A 15275-nucleotide genomic window follows, 5' to 3' on the forward strand; every position below is an offset into this window, starting at 1 on the left:
AACACATTGACAAATAGCTTTTTGCTTCACTTTTGGGGGCATACTTCTCCTTAATATTTAGAATGCCTCATTTTTGTACATTGAAAACCCAGTCACAGGGGCTTAAAAGGCACACTTATGGGTGATTTAGCAAACCTGTCCTGTAAAGGTAGGTTTTCTATACATCAAAGCACATTTCCTTGTAGTGTACCATTGCATTAGTTTAAAACTGCAGTTCAGCCACTGCACAGTGGTTAAATAAATCAGTTGGGTATAGTGTAGTGCGTGCACACACACACAGAGAGTGATACACAGTCATAGTAAAAGCAAGAATAGGATTCTTAAAAGGCAAAACAATTACTATATTTGTGTCCATAGATGCCAGTTGTGTCCATATATACCAGTTTTATAATTTGAGTAAATGTTATATTGGGCCAATAGTATAAGGGAAAGTTTCATCATAAATGGATTCACATTAGATGCCAAGCAAATACAACCATTATGTTCTGCCATGGCCACTGCCAGCACATCTTATTCTTCAGGTATCATAACCCTGATACAAAATTCTGTGATATCGACGTTTTGCACAAATCCAATTTCTGATGGACCCTTAATCACTTGGAAATAGACAACATCCATATTGCCAGTGCCCACCTCATGTATGGCATACTCCTGACACACACCAACAGCCAATACACCTCAACTCTTGCACTGAATGTTCCAGCATTAGAATTATTTTATTCCATGGACCCCTCTTCCCATGTCAACATGATGGGTGGTAGAACATTTGACACAGGTGATAATGGAAGGATTGATTGCTGGCCCATGGTATGTGGAGATCCTCCACCCAGAAGCAGAAGGAAATATGCATATGGCACAGGGGAGAGGGAGAACGTTCATATACAAAGTGATGTGTGGCAGAGTGTGCCAACCCGGAAGATAAATCTCTTATTTCTGGTTGGATCCTCATTGGAAATACACAGTGCTAAAAAAAGAGTCTGGAACCCGTGGATGTAATTGTACAGCAGGGTCACAGAGGCTTGAAGCCATACCCTTATGCAACACCTGTGATTGAAATGGGCTGGGTGTGGGTGCTGGCATGCATCAATTACACCAGTGGAGTCCTTCATTGTTATGATACTCTGTGAGCCTGGCAAAGCAAGTGGCCTGATCAAGGAAGCAGTGATAGAGTGAAATTAGTATTCTTTTTCTATTTTAGTGAGTTGTATAAAGCGGGAACATGACCCGATGTTATTAGAGCACTGTACACAGAAAAGGCCATTGCTGTTACATACATACATACATACATACGCAAAAACGGACTATAACATTGGTAATGAAGTAGTACTGCAAAAATGCAGTTCCCTTTCGACACCAATGCATCATGGATATAAAGATAACTTTATCTCTCCAAACGGTACAAGGTGTATGTTGTATGAACTTTTATCAGCTCTTTGCCTGCAAACTCTGTGTATGGGTCGTCTGCAATGTCATTGCTGGTTGTGGTATCGGAAGAGAGTACCATTTGGTGTTGTGTGGTTACGGTGCCAACCCAGTGTCTGCTCAGTCAGGAAGGAATCTGTTAAACAAAATACTTTTGGATTCCAGTTTGGAAGTAGTGGTCAATAGGTTCAGCCAAGTCTCCGGTGGGGAAGAGTTCCACATTTTGGGAGCTAAGCTGGAGAAAGAATAGGCTGGGGTAAGGGATTTCAGGAATTTAGCTGGCTCTTGTAGGAGGGAGTTCGCAATTCTTAGAGTGTGACTCCTACCTGATAGAGTTAGATTGTGGACTAGATACTCAAGAGTAGCATAGTGTAGGGCTTTGTGAGTCGGGCATGCTATCTTAAGGAGACTCTTGTTTTGATCTGGAGCCATTGTTGGGACTTGAGTGATGCTGTGATGTGGTCAAAACACCTCAATCCCATTCTCATTTTTGCTTCCTTTCTGTCCTGCATCTCTATGCTTCTCAGATGTAGATAGCCCCATTCGGCTGTCCATATAACTGAGGACAGCATTGTGTCTGCAAGTAGATTATCAGACTGCGTTTGGCGACATTTTACTATTTCCTTGCTTACACAGTATAGCACATACAATGCTACCACAAATCTACGCCCTATTTGTAGTTAGCAAATAGTGTTCACATGACAAATGTGGTATGAGATGCTGTTCAATCGTTTTCAATGGTTCTTCATGTATGTGCCATGCTGCCAAGGGCAAAGGATTGGGCTAAGAACTGATGAAAATGACAGTTCTGCCCACATTCTACTGCATACTTACATCCGTACCTAAGCATAAATAAGGAGACATGGTGGTAAATTGCTCACACTGTTGAAGCTTGTATCCCTATCAACTTCTCCAGATTGTTCCCTCGTGAATCAGGAAGAAACATCTTCTTCAGATTTCATCATTTTGAGGAGGGAAGTTTGTGTTTAAGGCCCAGTGATCTTCAACTTAGCCTTGCACTATCATGGGTTTCCTTTGACTGAGAGTCAAATTTGATTGCAATTAACCTCCAACTAACTCATCAAGCAATGTTTTCTGCTTGGGGACACTATCACCTGCAGATTACATCCCATTTGACCAACTCAAGGTCAATTTGCTTTGGGCCAGAATGACTGAGCACCTTTGCACTGAACAGTGCATCAGTTGCAAGATAAGCTTTGTATCTTGGGTGAACTCAAGCATCTTTCCAGTTGCCACCAATCCCTTCTCTTCTTAGGTGCAGTCTCCTGGTGGTCACTGTGCATAGAGATGGTGTCACTGATTTTGTTATTCATACCACTGGTTGAATCCCTATTGGCTTTATGATGTTGCACCTGGAGTGTACTGTTTCTTGAGGCTCTATTAGACAGTGGTCTGGAGGCAGTGTCCTGGGGTATGAGCCACCAGGATTTGCTGATGCCGTCGCTGTCATTGCTGGAGGTACTCAGCTCATAGATGTGCTTTCTTTTCTTTGTGACCCTCCCTTGATTTTCTATAGCACTTGGATACTTAGGTATCCTTGATTGGTGTAATTAATTACTTAATCATGCCCGTTTGCAAGTCTGGGATGTGTTGGTGCAGGTGTGCAGATGTGGTATTGCTTGAGAACTGCTGTCCTTGAGTAGGTGAGGAAGGACTGTAGGTGTAATCCAACTATCTATTGTGTGTCCTTTTCATTTATTAGTGGCTTGCTGGTATGTGAGTGTCTGTGAACCTATCCTTGTATAAATGTGAGAAAGGAGTGTTTAGTGGCTGAACACCTCAATTCTTGCACATTATCAGTCTGCTTTTTGTAGGAATCAGTATCATCCATTGGCGTAAAGCTTTGTCCCACCTATACTACAGAGATTTTCTCTGCTTCTGGTGTTGGCTTGAAGTTCATAGGTGGAATGATGACTAGCAGTCCAGATAATGATGGCAGCTAGTTAAAGGGTGAGGTCCTCAGCAGGTGTTACGTGGATATCAAATGTTTCCCTGCAGCGTTTGTGTGTGCGCACCTGCACATTGCGTTTGGTCCTTTGGAGTTCATTGCATTTCTTTTCTAAGTGCATTCATATTAGTGCACCAGTGCTCATGTACGGTGTTTTGTGCACAGGCAAGCTGTCCAGGATGGTGTGGTACTGGAATATCATTGACTATCACTTGACCTGAACAGTGTGTCTTAAATATCAGTCACCAAAATATAGCACGATTCAGGTTAACCATAGGAAATCATCAGTGGCGGGTAGCATCTACACAGGTACTGGATGCTGGAACTCACTTGAACAATTCTGGTGCTGCTCTCATCCTGTGAGAGCAGAACCAGGTTTGGTGGGAGCAGCCTTATTCGGTGCTCCACAGCGCCCTGGAGGCCTGCACTTACTTTAACCCAGCTGTCTTCGCATGTCTGGCTGGTCATTGCAACAGCAGTCCAAGGGAACATGCACACTTTGAAACGTGCCTAGCCAGGCCAAGCCCTCTCAGGCTGCTGTCACTCAGCAGTGGCCCGCCCCCATCCTGATGCTCTGTTCGGGACAGGGAATGAAAAATAAAATGGTAATAAAATAACATTTTATTTTTCATCTCTGAGGTTTTCGGGGAAAATTTAAGTGGGTTGATGCTCTTCTGCTCCAACGGACGAGACGCCCCTGGAAAAATATACTCCTCGTGGGAAGATACTTTCAAAAAACCATATTAAGGACACAGGATTTATTTCAGATGACATTTCTGACTAGGAGATATTGACATACAATCGTTCAAATCCATTTTTAGGGATCTGTTTGCAGGTAGGCCACAGTGTTGTATTGGCAGGGGCTTCTTTGTGTGATCTTAACATAAACTTGTCATCTCCGCATTTTCCTAATTGAGATTTTGAACTTGTGATTCTATTTTGTGAAGTTCATCTTCTCCATTGAAGGATGGTTCCGGATGGCATTTCATGCTTTGTCCGATCAGACCGAGAGTATTTGACTGGAGTATCACCAGTTGCACATAGTCTCCATCTGTCTGCAGTTGTGTCAGCTGATGTTTTCTTCACAGTGAGCACTAAGGGTTTTTTCACAGACAATATGTTAAATACAGCTGTTCCACTGTATAATTCTGTATGTGGTCTACCGTCATAACTTGTAGAAGCCCTTTCAATAAACCACAGGTAGTAGGACCTGCAGAATGCTCCTGTACGCATGGTCAGGCACAGTTTAAATAACTTTCATCGGATCTCTAAAACTGTACAGCCTGGGGCCAGAATCAGTCCGTTTGTGACCTCAAAAAAACATTTTTTACTGTACAAAGCCCCAATTTGTGATTTAGTAACCTATTAGTGATTTGCAAATTGGGTTTGTGATTCAGTATTAGGAAGGGGCATGTTTAGGGCGTCCCTTCATAATAGCGAACGTCAATGGTTTGTGCGAATGTTTTGAGACTGAAATGCGGTCGCACAACATTCGCATTTTACGGCCTACTTCAAGTAGGCAGTAATCAATTTGCGCGGCCTTCTGGAAGGAGAGGAAGATTGGGAGAGACCCTCTCTGAAATCCATGGGTGATGCGCTAGTAAATAAAACAGATCAATTGGGGAAGATCCTGGGGCTATAGCGGACTTCAAAGCCTCTCTGGACACAAAGATACATGGTGTGGCGCTGGACCTGAGACTCTTGTGAGTGGACCACCGGAAGGTGGTGGACAGTATCACTAAGGTGGAGGACATTGTGGGGCAGCTGACCCTGGACCTGGAGGGAAATGCAGTGCAGGCCCTGAGACTTAGCGGCTGCACTGGAAAGACCTCAGGAATAGGCAGAGGACACTGAGGGCTGTTCCCTCGATAATATTGTTAGAATAACAGGACTCCAAGAGAGAATCGAAAGTCAGTCAGTTGAACTTTTCCTGGAGCAATGGCTCATCACCAACAGCTACATGGCCAACCCCTCAACCCTCTTCTTTGTGGAGATGGCCCATTATGTGTCGGACGGCCCCTGACTCTGGGACTCCCTCCACAACCAATGGTTACCAGACTGCTGAATTTCAGGAAACAGATTTTGAAAACTGCCAGAGCACATGGCCCTGGACATTGGAGGGCAATGGGGTCCACCATTATGCTGATTGTAGGCTCCAGGTCCAGTGGCAGTGGGGTTCATTCTTAGAAATCAAGGCAAAACTGAGACAACCGGTTCTGAAGTATGCGCTCCTCTACCCTGCTTAGCTACGGGCCACCAAAGACAACAAGGCACACTTTGTCCTGTCGCATGAGGAGGCCTGGAGTTGGCTGGAATGTGAAGGGCTAGCTAATGAAAGGGAAGGCACATGGCAGCAGTCTGGCAGGAGGAGAAGGCTGCGGCGGCACAGGCGGTCGGCCTTACTTGTTGGTAGCCATCTTTCATTGTTAAAGGCACATACAGAGAGGGCCAGAGTGGTGTCTGAAATGTTGACTCACTAGAACACTCGGATCTCGAGCTCACAAACTGCTTTTGAGTCGAAGGTGGATTCAGCAGAGGACCGCCTTGGGCTGAGGCCTGTGGTGATTCGCAGGACCGAGGATGGGATGATATGATCAGTCTATGACACCTATCAATTGGGAACACAGCAGGCCGCGAGTGGCAAAGCTGACCAGTGCATCTGTTTAGTGCACAAAGGAGGAGCTGGACCTCCTTTGGTATAAGTGGTATGGAGCGGGCGCGTTGCTGGAAGAGCAGCCGCTGGTAGGTATACCTGCTTTGTCTTCTTTCCCCCTTGACTGGAGAGGAGCAGCAACACATCGGGCCCGATTCACAGAACTAACTTAAGACAAAATCCTAAACTTACTACTTTTGGTATTCACAGTGGTTAGGATTTTGTCTTAAGTTTGTCTTAAGACAGATTTAAGACAGACTTAAGACAGACTTAAGACAGACTTAAGACAAACTTAAGACAGACTTAAGACAAACTTAAGACAGACTTAAGACAGACTTAAGACAAACTTAACTTAGGATTTTGTCTTAAGTTTGTTCTGTGAATCTGCCCCTACCCGTCTGGCTGATTAAAGTGGATTAGATAGCCAGATTTGGTAAATGTTAGTTTTCTTGTTGGACTGGGGGGTGGGCAACAGACCTTTCCTGTGTGTGGACTAGCTTGTTATCACTAATGAATAGAAAATGTGGGGTGGGAGGAGGTTTAGGTAAGGAAGGTATTTTATGTTTTTTTTAGCAATCACATGAACACTGGATTGGGATCACAATTTGGCCTGGGCACTCCAAAAAAAAGCCCACATTCCTGGATCACACCCGTTCACGAAACAGCATTTGGATAGTTTCCCTCGGGTCATTTTTAGAGAAATGTTTGATAAATTATGTATTTTAAAGCTCATGGAGCCAGAAACATTGGTGAAAACTAGAAGCACTACATTTTGGCAGGGCGGGAGAAGTGAAATAAAGTGGCCCAAAGTCACAACTCCTGATATGGCTATGTTTGCCACCTTACATCATTACCAGTATTTTAATGCCCTTGCCAGTACGAAAATGAAGAAAAACACCTAAAGCTGGTATTTTCTTCCCTTATTGATATGTACTTTAAAGTTTGAACAGTAAACATAAGGTGAAAGAAGTTTAAAATGTGGTCTAAAGCTTCTTTAATGATCCGTGACTGATAGTTAAAACTAAGCAAAGGAAGAAAAGCCATATTAAGAAGGAACACAGATTATTTTATTACTGAAAAGGAATCCTCTCTCATTATTAAGTTCCTGCTTTTGCAGATTCTTAAAAAAGGTTATTTTTTTTTGCTGTAGTTTTATATAGCATAAACTCAGCCAAAGGTCGCAATTATATGCGAACCAGTTACATTACAGAAGATCAAATTCATTTTTATTTTAGACCTTGCACAATTAAGTCATTTGCCCAGAATCACAGGATGTTGAGGTGAGGCTGGGACTCAAACCTATTTACATAGTTCCAAATTCAGCAGCTCTGACAAGTAACATTACATTATCTAAATGTTCCGCTCTGGGAAAGGTGCTTCACAGCGATGTTTATGCAAACATACCCACCATCTCCACCACCACCAAGGGTTGAAAGACACTGTAGCAGAGGTGCCAACGACAGGCCCTCAGCAAGGCCATTCACTTACTCACCCCAGCCAGGTCAACTGTAGGGTGATGGCCTTGCAGGGGAGGGATGAAGAAAGCACAGAGCTGCTGCTGTTCCAGGGGAGCCGAGGTGATAATGGCCCAAAACAGGGGAGTGGGACATTGCTTCTGGGTGTCTGCGCCTGCCCCACGGGAGGCCAAGATTAAGTCTGCAGCGGCCGGCCAGAACAAAATTGGCCTAGCGACGCTGCTGAAAGTAACCCCTCAGAGCCTCCTAGCTCATGATGCTGCCCCCCTTACAGTGGCCTGGTGGGGAAGACAATTAGGCTCTGTGGGCTGGTTGACTTAGGCACTGGCCCATCGGGCAATGCCCGACTGCCCGCCTTCCCAATCCGATGCTGCTGGAGGGGACGTGGGGCAGACGGTATGGGTTCTGAGGCTTGGGTGGCAGATGCAGCCTTTGGGCTATGGCGATAGAAGGAATAAGATAGACCCCCTCGAAGTCTTATCCTGTAATGTGAACGAGATAGGCAATAAGATTAAAAGAGGGATAGTTACTCAATATATAGTATTCAGAGGGAATGGTGTTGGGTGACCAAGAAACCAGGAGTACACAAACCTTTGCATTCATTCATGTCTACGCCATGCAGTGACTACAGGGGGAGGCACAGGAGAAGGTGGACCTGAATTGTTTAGAGAAAGGGAATACTGTTCCGCTGGTGGGGGTGACCTAAATCACGTTATCGCTCTGGCACTGGACAGGGAGAGATGGGGGATGGGAGATGGGGGACCACCCCATGACAAACAGTTGGCAAATTGTCAGGGTGTTGGGACTCAAATGCCGTGGCGCAGTCTTACTATTCAGGGGGCCACAGGTCCTTTTCTAGAATAGTTGATCTATTCTCGACTATCGAAATGTACCTGATGTTAGAAGGGGCAGCGTATCTCTCAAGGGGTATCTCCGATAACTTGCCTCTACTGGTCACTTTGAGAAGATGCAGAAGACAGAAAACCTGAAAAATATACAAGGTTGTCAGTTCCTACTAAGTGATGTTAAAAAAGATTTCCAGGTCTGTAAAGTGAATTTATTCAGTACTAGAACTGGGTCTTTCGTTACTACTCACCCGAGGTCCTGAAGAAGTGTCGCTCATCTTTGGAGCTTTCATTGACACGAAACATGTTGACCTAAGACATTTGAATCGCCACCTGGGTACCTTAAGTCCTGTTGTTGGCACCACTGTTTTTACCCAAGACCCAGTTCTAGTACTGAATAAATTCACTTTACAGACCTGGAAATCTTTTTTAACATCACTTAGTCACGTTACCATTACACATAGTATTGATTTCCCACAAGAATATACTTCACATACTGCTCCTCACAGATCAAAAGAACTCCGCCAAAGTAGCCACCAGGCCCGTTGGATATTGCAGCGCCGGTCCGACGAGGAGTGCCCGATGATGAAGCATGACACCCCTAAAAAGGTGTGTGAGGGCATTAAAGATCTGGAAACAAGATCCCCAAGCGACAGATATCTTTAGGCATACAGTGACACCTTTCACGTATGTGCCAGTGAAAATTAAATAGAGGAACTGACAACCCTATATATTTTTCAGGTATAATTGAGGAGCATGGGTTCAGGACCTCTCTAAAATATTAGCTCTTCAGTCCCCCCTCTTTGATTAATTGGAGACAGAAATCCCCCAGTGGTGCCTGACTTCCTGGGAGCTGCAAGGTCCTGAAATAGTGGCTCAGTTAGGGGCAGATACGACGGTTTATTTTGAAGAAAATAAGGAGTCTGTGGAGTCCTCGAGGGTGGTCTCGGAGGTCTATAAGATAGTTATGCAAGACAGACTACATACAATCCATGATAGCCAATAAGAAATGGGCTAAAGAAATGCAAATCCAGTCCCTGGAGTGCTGTGTTTCTCAACTGGAGCACCAGGGGGCACTACGGCCCAGGGAAGAGAACTCCAGTCTTATGGCCTTGGTGAGAGCTGAATACCGGGATACTTCAAAGGAAGCGGCTAGACGACACTACTTCTCGTTGCAGCGAAAACTCTATGATGTTGGGAACAAGGTGAGATGACTACTAGCATGGCTGAGTCGAAGTGGGAGAAAAAGACGAGATGGGTGGATTAGATCACAGCCGCAATTGGTGGAAAGATTACCTGGAAACTGATATTGCTGAAGTTTGTCCATTACTATCAAGTGTTCTATGCCCCCAGACCACAGAGGACTGAAAGGGAGATAACATGCTTCCTGGACTCTCTGAGTATCCCACCTTCGAGAAGGAGTCTGTCGAGTCTCTGGAGGGTCACCTCACTCTGGGAGAGATATCGGAGGCACTAGCATCCATTCAAAGTGGGAAAATACCAGTCTGCAATGGATTCCCATGGAATACTTTAAGCGACTGGGGACTCTGGTGAGCCCCCATCTCTTAGCTATGTATAATGATTCCCTCGAATGGGGGTTGTTTCCCACTGCCTTCGATATGCTCTAATTGCGGTAATCCACAAAAATGCTTGTTAAAGGGAGCCTCGAAACGGGTCTCTATCAGGCTCTGTCTTGTGCCCTGGCACGTGCGGTCGTTGTTTTCCGGACTGCAGTGACAGCAGGCACATAGATGTGCACTGCTCACACTGCTCACTCCTCACTAGTGGAGAAGCTACGCATGACCTCATGCCAGGTGAATGTTGTGGGGGAAGGGAAATCCTTTCAAGAGAGTCATTTTCTCTCTGGATTTCCATTTTCTTTTTGAGACTCAGGAGCGGCAATGTCGCTGTGGTGTCACCAGGGCTTTAAGTGGAAGCTTTTTCAATATTATATACAAGCCATAGATACTGCTTATTTATCCTATGCAACTAACAACCATTGACAAAGCCAATAGTCCTGACTTGTTGTAGGTATGATGTTACTTGTTCTATCATATATCTGGATGCAATGACAGAAACAACAAAATATAAGCCTAGCGGCACACTATGGTAATCACAGATGTTTGGCTTAGGGGTGGTTTTAAGCCACGCCCATAATTACATTGGCCACGCCCTCTCGACAGACTCTCCCCCCCAGTTTTTTATCCCGCTTAAAGATCTGAGTGGGGGGGCAGTTTTGCTGTGGCGGGGGGCGGTTTTGCAGCCCCCAATAACAAAAGCAACAGTGCTTCATAATTGCGCCTCCGTGCCACAAAACTGCCAGAGATGCTTTGGGTTCCCAGCCCGGCCCTGGGTTCTGAGCGCGCTACATGTCCAATTTAAGTGTTACATTTCAGGATCAAACCAGCTAGGAATCGGAGAATGAATGATTTCACCACATGGAGGGTATTTGAGGGGGCGATCCCACTTTACTGCGGATTTTAAATGCTCTCAGTTGTTGTTAACCAGGGAAATGGAATCCAGCCTCTGCACAAATGAAAAATCTAAACATGCTCAGACCCCGAGTGTGAAAATAGTTAAACGATTTAAATTGGAGAAGCTGGTGATAATCGAGTTGCTTCCGGATAATGGCTGCTTTTATAGCGACAGAAGTGTTTTTCTGCAGTGCATAACTATTGATGAGGGGATTTTTATTACTGAATATTTAAAGAGCTCAATCCCAAAACATATGAATAATATAGAAATGACAGCGGTTTACGGTTTTCTGTAGCTGTAAGTGGGTTTTTTAAAGGATTCTAATTAAAATCTGCTGCATTGGGTACCCACAAGCTGAGATGGTCAATATATTTAGACATGTTTTAAAATGTCCTCAGTTAAGTGGAATGTGAGAGATGCACCCTGCAACTAAATGAGCTCCCTGTAGTTCGGCCCTTCCCGATGATGTAGGGTTGTTATTTGGCACACAGCAAAAATATAACAAGCGCCCGCGAAAGTGATCGCGATCAAACATCAAAGCGGCCGCGAAAGTGAAAGTAATCGCGGAAAAGCGTGGCGCAGGCACCCGCGCACATGCACTGTAGCTCTAGGCTGGCCTGGTAGCACTTTTTGGAGCCCTCCCAAAAAGTCTCGCCAGACCAGTGCATGCGCCGGGTCAGGCGAGACCTAAAATTGGCAATAAAAATGTGTTTTTTTTAAAAAAATAACTCTTGCAATCCTCTTTCATCTTGGATTCCAATAAAAGGGCAGTGATGTACTGCACTAGTGCTAAATTAAATGGCAATTGCAAATTCTCTAAATCCTTCTTTGAGACCAGAGAGAAAATTGAAGGACTGTATACCCTAGTAGGATTCTACACCACACGAGAACCTTATTGAAAAATTGAAATGCAATAAGGAATTGCGAATCATCATGCAATGGTATTGGAAAGAACACTTGGCACTAGTCAATCACTGTGTACCATTCTGCTTCTGCTGAAATTTGGAACAAGATTGTGGCTGGATTTGGTATCACAGGACAATAAGGCACCACAGTTTTATTAATCTTTCAGAGGTCTTGAACAGTTCTCAATTTACCTGTCAGTTTCTTAATTACTATCATAGGAGAACATGGACTGCCAAAAACGTCTCGAAGGTCCTGTGCTCAATCATTTTCTCAATCACTGGTTTCATTCCCTTTTCTGCTTCCTTGTACAATCTGTACTCTCTAGTTCTTCGAAATATTGTATCCGGTTTCACCTTTATCCTTAGTGGTTCTGCTGTTTAAATCGATCCAATTTCTTTCCCTGAAAAATACAATACCATTTATCTGACAGTAAGACTCATCTAAGGAGGTAGATCTTCTTTTGTTAAACAGTGTACATCTCAGATCTGGAGTACTCTGTACTAAGTTTTAAAAGCGAATCGTAATCTGTGTTTCTACTGCTACACCATCCGGTGTGCAATAAATGACACAGTTCGTCTTGCAAAGAAGATCCCTTCCAAGCATGTCCACTGGGCTAGAATCACAAAGAATCAACTAATGTTTATTCCGCATTTGACAAACTTAACTTGCAAGTCCACTGAAACCTGATTAACGATCTGTTTATAACTGATCTCAACAACTCAGACTTCTTTTCCCGAGAGATGTAGGTGCAGAGCTTCCACAGACCGAACTGTAGAATGGGTAGTTCCCAAATCAATCAGAAATTAAACAGAATGGCCATTAACTTCTCCCTCAATATACGGGCCATTTTGATATACCTCAAGACTGCTCTAAGTAAGCAATATTCCTCCCCTCTCAGGCACCATCATTGTGAACTGGTGCTTGCCATCTCATCATTGATAACCATGGCATATGGAATCTTATTTCTCATGGGTTTTTAAACAATTTTATTTTTGCATTTTCAACAAAAGTGGAGGCATATTTACAGTACAATGGGTAACAAGGGACAGACAATGGAAACGTTTACAATAATCCCTCACTTCATTATTTCTCATGTGTTCCTGCATTACTGAGGCTGAGGATACTGGCATCCAAATGATTACTGATTCAGCATATTCTGTCCTATGTTCTGTATTTTCGACATTGAATTATCTCTCTGTATCACTTGTGGTATATTGTCCTGAATTCTGTCTGGATTATGTCTATATTCCCTTTTCCAATGCCCAATCTGGCCACAGAAATGACAGGTGGTAGTAATTTTCAACATTACAGCATTCCCAATCATACTATTAACTTTATCACCTTGCACCGTCTGATCCATCCCACTCATTCCATTCATCCAATTCTCATAAAATTTGTATTTAAGCCAATCTGACCCTTTTCAAACTTCTTTCAGCAATCATCTGTTTTTCTTTCAACTTCTTCTGTTTCATTTCAAGATAATCATTATTGTTCTTTGCCAGTTTCAAGATGTCACCAATGCCCTTCTTCAATCAACACAATTCACTTTACTAAATGTAACTACTAATCTCTGACCTCAACCCATTCACAAACAGAGAATCAAAACTCCCAACAGCATTTTCTCTAGATTTTCTACTCCAGGATGTTTTTTGAATATCTGCATCAACCTCTTACAATAGGAATGAAGTGACTCTTTAAGCTCCTGTGTTGTTCTCAAAATCGTTGCCCAATTTATTTTCCGTTCTGGAATTTGTTTCTTCAAATGTTCAATCACTGCCTTATATTTCTCAACCACATCTGTTGATGGTGCGTTGTTAGGCCCAAGGCTAGATGGTTCCTGTGTAGGCCACCCTGAAACCACCTTACATTCCAACCGCAAATCTCCTGGGACAACAATTTCAAACAATGAATTCAAATCTGTCCAGAGAATTGGAGAGAGATGTGTTAATTTATGCACCTCATTGTACCAATTGAAAAAGCATGTCCATGTACTTCTCTTAAAGAAAACTCAGCCACTGCACTTGCCCCTAATTCCGAAACACTTGCTACGCCCTTTCTCACTTTCAACTCACTGTTTTTCATTGTTTTTTTGTTCACTGATCCCTTACTTCATTTGTCTTGATATTTCTTAAAATCACTGCAGTCTTGTGTTTTCTCGACCAGGTCCTTAATGTAGGCCCTCAATGTAATGAGACCCTTAATTTCATCATGTGTCAAATCAATCTTGTAATTTAATTTGACATTTTATATTCTACTTATGTCAACATCTAATTCATCAGCCAAGTCTTGTAATTGCCATGTGCTTCATTGGTGCTTTTTCCTGCTTCTTTAGTCAGGTATCTCATTTCATCAGCATCGTATGTCAGTAGCCTGTTCAAATCTACATGGAACTGAAGCATTTCTCCAAATTCTTTTGTCAGGATTCCAATACAGAATTCCTTAGGTGGCGGCTCTATCACCACTGTTTCTGTAGCATGCTCTATGCCACTTGTGCTAAGCATTGGCACTGTGACCGAAGTTTCTCACAGGGCACTCGGTTCAACTCCAGTAAGAGCATGCACTGCCCCTGTGCCTCCCCTTCCACCATCTCCAACAGTAGTCTGGGTCAGTCCTACATGTTCATCTGTGTACAGAGGAGGTCTCGAAATCAGCAATTCACTAAAGAATTTATTATCATCATCATCTGACTCTCCATCATGTTTTTTTTGTCTTTTCATTGTGTGTTTTGCCCTGCTTTGTCTCTGTAACTGTAGCAGGAAATGTTTTGACTCAATTTTCTTCACTCTCTGTACCTTTTCTTCACTGTCTATTCTGGCCTCTAGACACCTCCTAAAAAATGTCTCCATAGATCTGACTTTCTTCTCTCTCTCTTTCTGTGGACATGCAATCCCATTTATTGAGTGCTTTGAACTGTGTGATTCCCGGCACCAGACACATGCTGTGCATAGCTATAGGAAACTTAAATGTATATCATGTGCTGAATATTAATTCCATTCAAGAATCCAAATCTTTTCCATCTTCTTAAATGCTGGTGTTTCCTCCTTTGGTATTTTGTGTCACTCTGTAAGCCTATTCTCTTTCTTAGGTTTAGATTAGTAAATACTCCTCCAATATTTATGCTCACTCAAGCGCAAATAAACGTAAAAGTCTGAATAAATATCTCACAACGAACCTAGCAAACAACAACCAATAGCAACATGGCTCTGTCAAAGGTAAACCTATCACAGCGTGACTGTCCGGACCAACAACCAATCAGAGCACGGCTAGTTGTGATGAGCCACCAATTTGAGTGCATCATAGTGCAGTTTCTCCGTTAATCAGGAAAACAACTACAGAACCACAATAACCTCTCAACATTAACAAACTCCTTGTCTTTTTACCCTAGGAAGGAAATAAAAGTCAGATTTTCGCAAGTCTGAATACTCTCAACCAAAGTAACTCGATTTTGCGGAAACAAAGAAAAGGCAATACTAGAATGAATCTCATACAGTTAAAAGAGTTATCACTAGACATACTTCTGACCGGCAGAA

The sequence above is a fragment of the Triturus cristatus genome, chromosome 9 (assembly GCF_964204655.1).
Source record: "Triturus cristatus chromosome 9, aTriCri1.1, whole genome shotgun sequence".
Classification (NCBI taxonomy): domain Eukaryota; kingdom Metazoa; phylum Chordata; class Amphibia; order Caudata; family Salamandridae; genus Triturus; species Triturus cristatus.